Source organism: Micropterus dolomieu, linkage group LG20, assembly GCF_021292245.1.
Source record: "Micropterus dolomieu isolate WLL.071019.BEF.003 ecotype Adirondacks linkage group LG20, ASM2129224v1, whole genome shotgun sequence".
Lineage (NCBI taxonomy): Eukaryota > Metazoa > Chordata > Actinopteri > Centrarchiformes > Centrarchidae > Micropterus > Micropterus dolomieu.
In genome coordinates, this window is record NC_060169.1 from 177,398 (window position 1) to 186,589 (window position 9,192).

Below are 9,192 nucleotides of genomic sequence, written 5' to 3' on the forward strand. Positions count from 1 at the left end.
CATTATCTGGTCACTGCTACCCTACAGGCCTTTCTGCTATCTTCATTATGAAGCTAATATTCCACCGTGTTGTCCACCTGTAGACGGCCTGCATTAAAACAGCAGGGGGCGCAGTGTCAGAGAGGCGCTGTTTGTAGTGTGGACACTGTAGTTTCATCACGGCAGGTCACGTCAGTAACATCCGCCGCCGCATCATCACGTCGCCTAGAAAAGAGTCCTTCTGAATTCTCCTTCACATCTTTCCTTGACCTCATGACGTTTTCCATCGAGGTCGAGGACAGGTGGTGAGGAAAGGAGGTATTATTTGACTTTTCGACCGCAGCCTTGTTACAACCTGACTCATAAAACACCGTTTTCAGACAAAGTGGAATCAGGAGTGTAGGGTGGGCATGAGTTGCCTGCAGGGAAGGAGAGAGGGAGGGGGTGGGAAGTTTCCAGGTGTTCCCAGGTGGCACTGATGATCCCCTGCCCAATCAACAGGTAACTGAAAAACAAGCAGACAGAAGACAGATTGGCAGGGAAGGGCAGGGGAAAGCACCGTTCAGCTGAGGCTGATGGGAATGTCATTAGTTTATAGAGGGGAAATCTTAAGGATTATCAAAGTCAGTGGGTTTCATCTTCTCTGTGAACCAGATTTCAAGGCCATGAAACAGCTGCTGAGATATTTCAACCAACATTGGCGTCCCCAGCTCCACGCCGCTACGATGGCATCAGGTCAGTATTAAGAGCTGCCCTGCTGCATGTTTCTGTGTGGATGTTACCAGTATGCAGAGAAAAAGTCAGATAAAAAGAGGCAGGCTCTCTCGTGTCTCTTACGAACTTGAAGATTATACTCAGCTGTGGCTGGACTGGCATACAACAAAGTATTTAATTTCCTGATTGATGAGGTTCTGTGCTTTTTCTTATTCAAGCACCGATTGCTTGTTGAAGTTTGATCGCAGAGAACAGGGGAGTCGTTAACTGTGGCTTTTCCTCCATTTCATTTAAATACATTTGCATTTTAAATCTGAACCTGTTCCCCACATCCCATAGGTGGGCCCCTGAGGGGTCTTTGAGCAGCAGGTTCGGTTCACAGTGAATGAAGCCATGTTTGAGTCTGAATGTGTGAATGGGGTGTGCGTTTTGTTGTATTGTATTATTTAATAAGGTTTCTCTCCAGCTGGATTTCTGTTTGAAGCTTTCTTCTCCTCTTCTTACCGACAACTAGCTATAACCGATCAGCTCCACGTCTCCAATGTTCTTCTCCTTTTTTTTTTTCTGGGTTCTTTTGGAATAAATGCAAGAAAAAGAAAAGTTGTTGTAATACAAAAACGAATTTATATGTTCATATAAAAATGATTTTGTTTTTAAATCTCATGAACTTTCACCTCTGCGATCTCGTCTGTAGTCTCCAGTAGAAGGTGCTGCATCTAATTAGTTTTAGGTTTATGTCAGACAAACATCTGAACGTGTCGGTGCATCGTTTGCCCCACATAGTGAATCCTCTCTGACAGTCAGAGTCGTGGCCTCTCCTCAGTGAGGCGTTGAATATTTCAGCAGTGAGCTGCAGGTTCTGGGTCAGTGTGTCAGTGGGTGATCTGCTTTGACAGAGAAACTGAAACCGAGGAGCGAGGAGGAGGAGGAGCGAGGAGGAGGAGGAGGAGGAGGAGGAGGAGGAGGAGGAGGAAAGGGAAGTTCACTGAGTAAATCACCATTTGCTCGTCACAGAGCAGCTTTAATGGCGATGTTACTGACAGACATTGTTACAATCTGTAAAACAGGAGTCGACATAATTATGACACAATGCAGCCACATGTGCACATAATGTGGTCTGTTGTTTGTGCAGCTGCAAATTCTGATATGTAGAAGCTTTAAAAATCTCTGTTGGCTGTGTTAGATAGTGGCAGTTTAGTGCAGGTTACCACTACCTGCTCCATGTTCCTGTCCCATGGGGGTGGTTGGGGGTGGGGTGCATAAAGCCTGTACGACAAAAAGAAACGCATACGGGCCACAGAGAGACTCAGTGTCTACAAAGAGAAACAAAACGACCACAGAGAGACTCAGTGTCTACAAAGGCAAGGCAAGTTTATTTGTATAGCACATTTCAACAAGGCAATTTAAAGTGCTTTACATAAAATTGATATACAATTTTTGAAAGACTGACAGGATAAAACAGGACAGTAAATGTTACAGTACAGTGTAAGTTATCGATCTAAAGCCTTAAATTTGATTTAATAAAAGGTAAAAAGAAAAGTCTTCAGTCTTGATTTAAAAGAACTGAGAGTTTCAGCAGACCTGCAGGTTTCTGGGAGTTTGTTCCAGATATATGGAGCATAAAAACTGAATGCTGCTTCTCCAGGTTTAGGTTTGACTGGGGACAGAAAGCACCTGAGAGGTCTGCATGGTTCATAAGGAAGCAGAAGATCAGAAATCATTCAGTAAGTTATAAACCAACAGGAGGATTTTAAAACCAGTTCTCTGACAGACAGGAAGCCAGTGTAAAGACCTCCAAACTGGACTGATGTGATCCACTGTCTTAGTGAGGACTCGAGCAGCAGCATTCTGAATCAGCTGCAGCTGTTTGATCAGGGTTTTAGGGAGACCAGTAAAGACACCATGACAGTGGTCAAGGCGAGTAAAATGCATAAATAAATTTTTCCAGATCCAAGTTCCTTTAATCCTTGATATATTCGTCAGGTGATAGTAGGCTGACTTTGTAATTGTCTTACTGTGGCTGCTTAAATTCAGGACTGAGTGCATTACTACACCAAGATTTGTGGCTTGGTTTGTGGTTTTTAACATTACCAACTGAAGCTGAGCACTGACTTTCTATCATTCTTCCTTGGTTTCAAAAACAATGACTTCAGTTTTATCTTTGTTAAACTGGGAAAAAGAGAATTCTGGCACATCCAATTTGTTCAATACAGCCACTCAGCGCTTGTATGGGATCATAGTCCCCTGGTGTGACGGTTATGTAAATCTGTTTGTCATCTGCATAATTATGGAAACAAATTTTGTTGTGTATAGGTTAAACAGAAGAGGCCCCAGAATGGAGCCTTGGGGAACTCCATAAGTCATTTTTAGTAACTCAGATGTATGATTAATAATGGACACAACATAGTCCCTGTCCATTAAGTCGAATGCAGCACTGAGATCCAAAAAACATTACGACTGAAATTCTGCCACTGTCAGTATTTAAATGGATGTCATTGAAGACCTTAACAAGAGCCGTCTCTGTGCTGTGGTTTGCTCAAAGAGATGGAAAACAATCACAGAGAGACTCAAAGTTTCCGTTTTGTCAACATTGTTTAACCCAAACACATGTGATTGGCATGAGCATATTGAATTAAATTGTGTCTACAAAGAGACACATGACTCAGAAGAACTACAAGGAAACGCAGAGACTCTGTTCTTCCCAGGTTGTGGTGTAGATTCACATTATTTTCTTTCCACCTCCTGATCTGTAAGGATTCTGGGTTTGTGTGTTTCTTTGAGTGGAATCAGCTCCTCCTCCTGCAGCCTGGGGTAGAAAAGGGCAAAGCTAATGAATATTCTAATCTGGCCTAGATTCCATGATAAAGCCATGTAGCTGCTTCATGACAATGCCTATTATCATGTCTTTGAATTATGAAGTGTGTGTGCAGGCAGGATTAATCTGTGGAGGCAGTCAAAGGTCGCTGCAGATAAACAACCTTGCAGCTGAACTTGGAAACACAGCGCGAATGGGTTTTCTGCTGATGACGATTTTTTGCAGAGTTGTTTTCCAGGTCAGCGTTTGACGATCAGTGAAATCAACTGGATTGTTTACTTTGACTCCCCCCCCCCCCCACCCTTTCTTCGCACCTCGCTCAGGTTTTCTCGGTAATACCGCAGTACACTCAGTGTTGTCTCTGACTCATCTTACAGGAAGCAGACCGGATCAGGAGGGTGTAGAGCTTCAGCTGTGAGTGCTATCTAACACAATCAGGAGCAGGTTCGGGTTCAGGGAGGGCAGATGTGCAGCTGTAACAGCAGCATGAACGTTACTGATGGGTCAGAGATACCTCACCTCCTCTGAGATACTTACAGAGAGTAAAGCTTGTGGAATATAAAGTTTTATCCTTTTTTCCTGTTAGTAAGAATCACACTTGACTTCTTTCTGTCCTCACGAGGCACACATCCAGATTAAAATGATATTAATTTCTGAAACAATTGGTCCTTGGCTTCACACAGAAGTAAACAGCAGCTTTTTATTTCTAGCGCATGCAAGGTAATTCACTTTGTAATGTTTCCAACTCAATTGTTTTGAAAGGCGAACCCTTTAAAAGCTTCAAAAGTCCTTAAAAGTTGATGTTTCTTGTAGGCGACATGGAAATCACACAAACCAGAAATCTTAAACCTGACTTTCAACAGCCACATTAAGACGATTATAAAGTCAGGCTACTGAAAAATATATTGAGGATTAAAGGACTTGTGTCTCAGCTGGATTTGGCAACACTGCCAGTGTTAAGTTCAGCCTCAGAGAGCAGCTAGGATGGCAGCAGACCCTGTTTGTTCTAACCTGTGACAGAAATTGAGGAGGGGAAATTTGTTAAAGTGCTGGTTCCACTGGGGATCGAACCCAGGTCCTTCTGCGTGTAAAGCAGACGTGATGACCACTACACTATGGAACCTGTGAGCAGCTCATTACGTAGCACGAAGTTACCACTTCAGGTAGTCCAAATTCTTTTTGTCGTAACAAGCAACTGGTTTGTTTTCTGCTCAGAAACCTGCTCCAGTTTTCCCTCCCATTATGAACTGGAAACAAAAACATGCCAACGTGTCATATCATGTTCTCATGTGCTTATAGGCAGTAAAATGTAGGAGGGTGACGTGCAGAAAGGTTTCTCCAATCCATCAGGGTGTTTTAAAGAGGTGGTATTACGCTTTTTGCAAAGTGAAAAAGCCCAAATGGAGTTCCCATCTCCCACAGAAAACTCTGCTCTGAACTGAAAACAGCTCGTTTGTAGTCCAGCCGCTTCCCTTTCGGGATGAAAGCTAAAACTTTATGGATGAAAGATCCTTTTGTTACAGATTAATAACTCACCGCTCTGAAACTCTCGCTCCAGTCCATGTTGCCAAGCTGGTCGGCAACACGTACGGCTGAACCCGAGCTGTTTACCGGCTTCTCGCTGACCCGCCCTACTCTGCTTCTGATTGGCTAGTAGTCCTCAGGGCCGGCCCGTGACATAGGCGCAAAATGTCAGGGGGCGCCGCAAGAGAAGGTTTTTGACTTGCCGCAATTGAACTGGGCCCAGCTGCTGTGACACCAGCGTACGCCATCATAGTAATTAGTGCACCTCGCAGCCCGCGCTGTGAGTCCAGACAGTTGTGACGAGTCGTGTCGTTGTGTAGAGTTTTGTGATTTAAACATCTAAAATCTGAGGCGCAGCCTGGCTCTGTTTGGGACTGTGAGCTGCTGAAGTTACCATGTGTGTGGATTTGTGGTGTTTTCCAGTTGGTTTCGGCTTCACATGCAACACAAACGGTCTGAAGGGGATAATTCCAGCGGAGTAATAAGTAATGCACAGCAGAGGGTAGACTTGAAAGATCTTATGAATTCTCATCAAATGATGACGTTAGTCTCTTGATATTTTATATTTTAGTCCTTTTTTTTCGACATGTCAGAGAGCACAGATGTGGGAGAGATTCTGAATGTGCAGAAAGGTTTGAACATAAGCAGAAAACCTGCTAAAACAGGATTTATTAAAGTCTTTAATTAAAATTAACTTATCTGAGGTGCCACATGAACACCCCCATGCAAAAGACACAAAAGACAAGGGAAGACTGAATCATGCCTGCATGTGTGCTGACAGGGATTTTATTAAATTAGAAAAGTTCATCTACAGGAGAAATATTGGCTATTTAAAAGCAATAGCTACAGAATGTCTGAAAGCCTCACTGCATTATATTCTATACATTTTTTATATTTTGAATTGTCACCTGCTGCCTGAATTTTGTGTTCCTCTTTACATAAGTGAAGACTTTTCCACCAGACCCTCCTTCATTTCAGTCATCTCCACTATTGAAACTAAACCAATGCAAGAAAACAGTCTCTGGGTTGACACACAGTTTCTGGAGGGGCATAGGTTTGGTCTCCTAATTTAGGCTAAGATGTTGAGATTGACAAGTATGCAGATAACACTTATTCATATGACATTGTGATTACTGAATTGGCTTTTCATCTATACATGCTAAAATTGTGAGTTTGGCTGCTGAACGTTTGAAACATTGCCGGCCCTGGTAGTCCTTAACTAGACAAGATGTATCACTCCATAGCTAAAACGAAGCCTCCAACACAGGCTGAAAAGAGGAGCTGCAGCAATGTGCGGTATGACAAAAATATGGTGTTTTTTGAAAATTAAACCATGTAAACCTGTTCTGGTACAACCCCTAAATAAGATTATGAACCTAAGAATGAGCAGAATACCACCTCTTTAACAAACGTGATTGTTTCTCTGCTTAGATGAAACTATTTCCTGGACAGTTGGAGGACAAACTGCTGTCAGTCCCAATCACAAAGATGTTGATTTTCCACTTCAACACTGTCCTTTTTGTCCTTCAGGAGTCAGCTGAAGGTAACCGGCCAATTTAAAAGTAATTAAATCAGAGCTAAAGGAGCAGCGGCGGTTTCTCTTCCCGGTGTTCAGGCTCCAGCGGAAAGAAAACATTAAATGTGACCAAAAATAGCCAGTTGAGGAAATAAAGAAATCATTCTGTGCTCTTAAAAAACCCCTGAGACAATTTAGCTCACCACGGATTCAACCAGAGCTTCAGAAATCAGAAGAAATGTCAGATGAAACTGTAACAGAAGGTTCCCACTCTTTGTCTTTCAGTTTCTCCTTAGTGCCGTACCTTCCCGTTCAGTTGCTCCGATATAAAAAGAGACGACAGGCATGAACAGGTTTTTAAATGGAAGCTCAACTAATCTGAGCTTCAATCAAACAGAAAGTGAGGATTTGATGGGGAGCGGGGAGAGAATCAGGAGAGAATTAGTGTTTTTGTGTTTGTGTCGGCTGAGTGAACAGCAGCTTCCTCAGCTGTTTATCGTAAAAGATGCTCTAATAATAATCAGCTTCTTCGTGTCTGTTGTTTATTGTTGGTAATAAAGGTAGCCTGGAGACCCCACAGAGGTTCAACAGCTGGGATTCCCAGCAAATCTACAATCTCCTAATAAGCTTTTTTAACAGTGCTGGTTAAATGAGCAGCAGATACTAGTCGCCTCTATCCTGATTGTCAATCAGCTTGTAGCCCCGCCCTAAAGCCTCCCCTGCTGAGATGAGAACGCGTTGGGATCCCAAAAGAGTCATAGTTCAGCGGGGGAAGAATGTGATATTTAACAGAAAAGACTGAGTAAGGAGGTGGATGGAGGGCCAGAACTCGGACTTTGAACCAGGAGACCGGGGGTTTGTGTCCATTGTGAAACAAAAAGTCAACATTAAATATTTTTATTGAAGTTACGCTATTTACGTAAATTGCGTAAGTTACTCAAGTGACGTAAGTTAACTTACGTGTTAACTGACCTACGCAGTTATTTTTAACCCAAACCATGAAGTCCTTTTTGTGCCTAAACCAAACAAACGTTTCACGACTTTAATAATGTGCTGTTTAAAAATGCTGATGTTTCGAAACGCTAGCGTTTTATTTTGAAAGTGTAACCAGACGTTGCATATGCATTGTTGCTAAGCGTTGCTAACTTGACCGCGGAACCTTAAAAATCTAAAAATGGCGCAAAAGGGGCCAACAGGCCTTGACCAAGTGTCAATATGTGACGAGTCAGGAGCGAGAACGTGTTGCAGAATCAGACAAATAGGGGGCATCATTTTTATTGTGAAAAGAAGTTGTGCATAAAAAGAGAAAAAAAAACTTTAATTCAAAAACAATAAAAATGATTAGAGTCTTGAAAAGTTTAGTTGGCCTCAGTGGAAGGACTGAACAAGGAGACGCAGCGCTGCATGTCTGCCTCCACAGGCTGCGATGAAACGTCCTGTGTGTGTGTGTGTGTGTGTGTGTGATGGCTGACGACCAGATGGCTGATGGGAGGAGACTTGACAGAAGAGGTGAATTGCATCAGAGGGGGAAGCTGAAGGGGGAAAACATACATAGTGCACAATAACTTAAGCTCAGGATATGATCGATGATTTAAATGAAAATCTATAAGACAGAAATCTGTTTTTAATGATCCCGATCACACTGAGAAGAGAGCGACGCTGCCAAGCCGACCAATAACAGTCCTTGCGGTCTTTGTGTAGTTACATATTTTGGGGAGGTGTGTGTCAGGCTACAGCGTGAATTTGAACAAGTATATATTGACCTTTACAGCATTTGTGTCATTTTATTTCTGTTATTTATTTTTTCTTATTGACAATGTGCCAATATTTGAGTGCACGACATATTTCAAAATAAATAATAAAAAAAACAAATTCTCCACATTTTTTTAAATTAAACTCAAATTAAAATAATTAATTTGTACATACTTTATTAGAATGGCACTTTACTGCATAAACAGCACTTTAAATTACATAATCTTACCTACAAAACTGCGGTGTCTTATAATATGATGTTTAATGTTTGACTGTTTTACCTTGTATTTTGTGACGACCTGCACTACAGATGGAAAATAGCTTTTCAGGCTAATTCTGGCATATTTACATGCTGAAAACATGTACAGTGGGTACGGAAAGTATTCAGACCCCTTTAAATTTTTCACTCTTTGTTTCATTGCAGCCATTTTCCAAAAATCAAAGAAGTTCATTTTATTTCTCAGTAATGTACACTCAGCACCCCATCTTGACAGAAAAAAAACAGAAATGTAGAAATTTTTGCAAATTTATTAAAAAAGAAAAACTGAAATATCACATGGTCATAAGTATTCAGACCCTTTGCTCAGTATTTAGTAGAAGCACCCTTTTGATCTAATACAGCCATGAGTCGTTTTGGGAAAGATGCAACAAGTTTTTCACATCTGGATTTGGGTATCCTCTGCCATTCCTCCTTGCAGATCCTCTCCAGTTCTGTCAGGTTGGATGGTAAACGTTGGTGGACAGCCATTTTCAGGTCTCTCCAGAGATGCTCAATTGGGTTTAAGTCAGGGCTCTGGCTGGGCCATTCAAGAACAGCCACGGAGTTGTTGTGAAGCCACTCCTTCGTTATTTTAGCGGTGTGCTTAGGGTCATTGTCTTGTTGGAAGGTAAA

At 42.0% G+C, this 9,192-nt stretch overlaps 1 non-coding gene across 1 annotated transcript; it reads right to left on the minus strand.

The window, feature by feature from the left end:
* Positions 1 to 4,558: 4,558 nt before the first annotated feature.
* On the minus strand, positions 4,559 to 4,631 carry trnav-uac. The gene has a single exon. It is a non-coding gene; the product is annotated as a tRNA-Val (tRNA).
* Between the last annotated feature and the right edge of the window lie 4,561 nt (positions 4,632 to 9,192).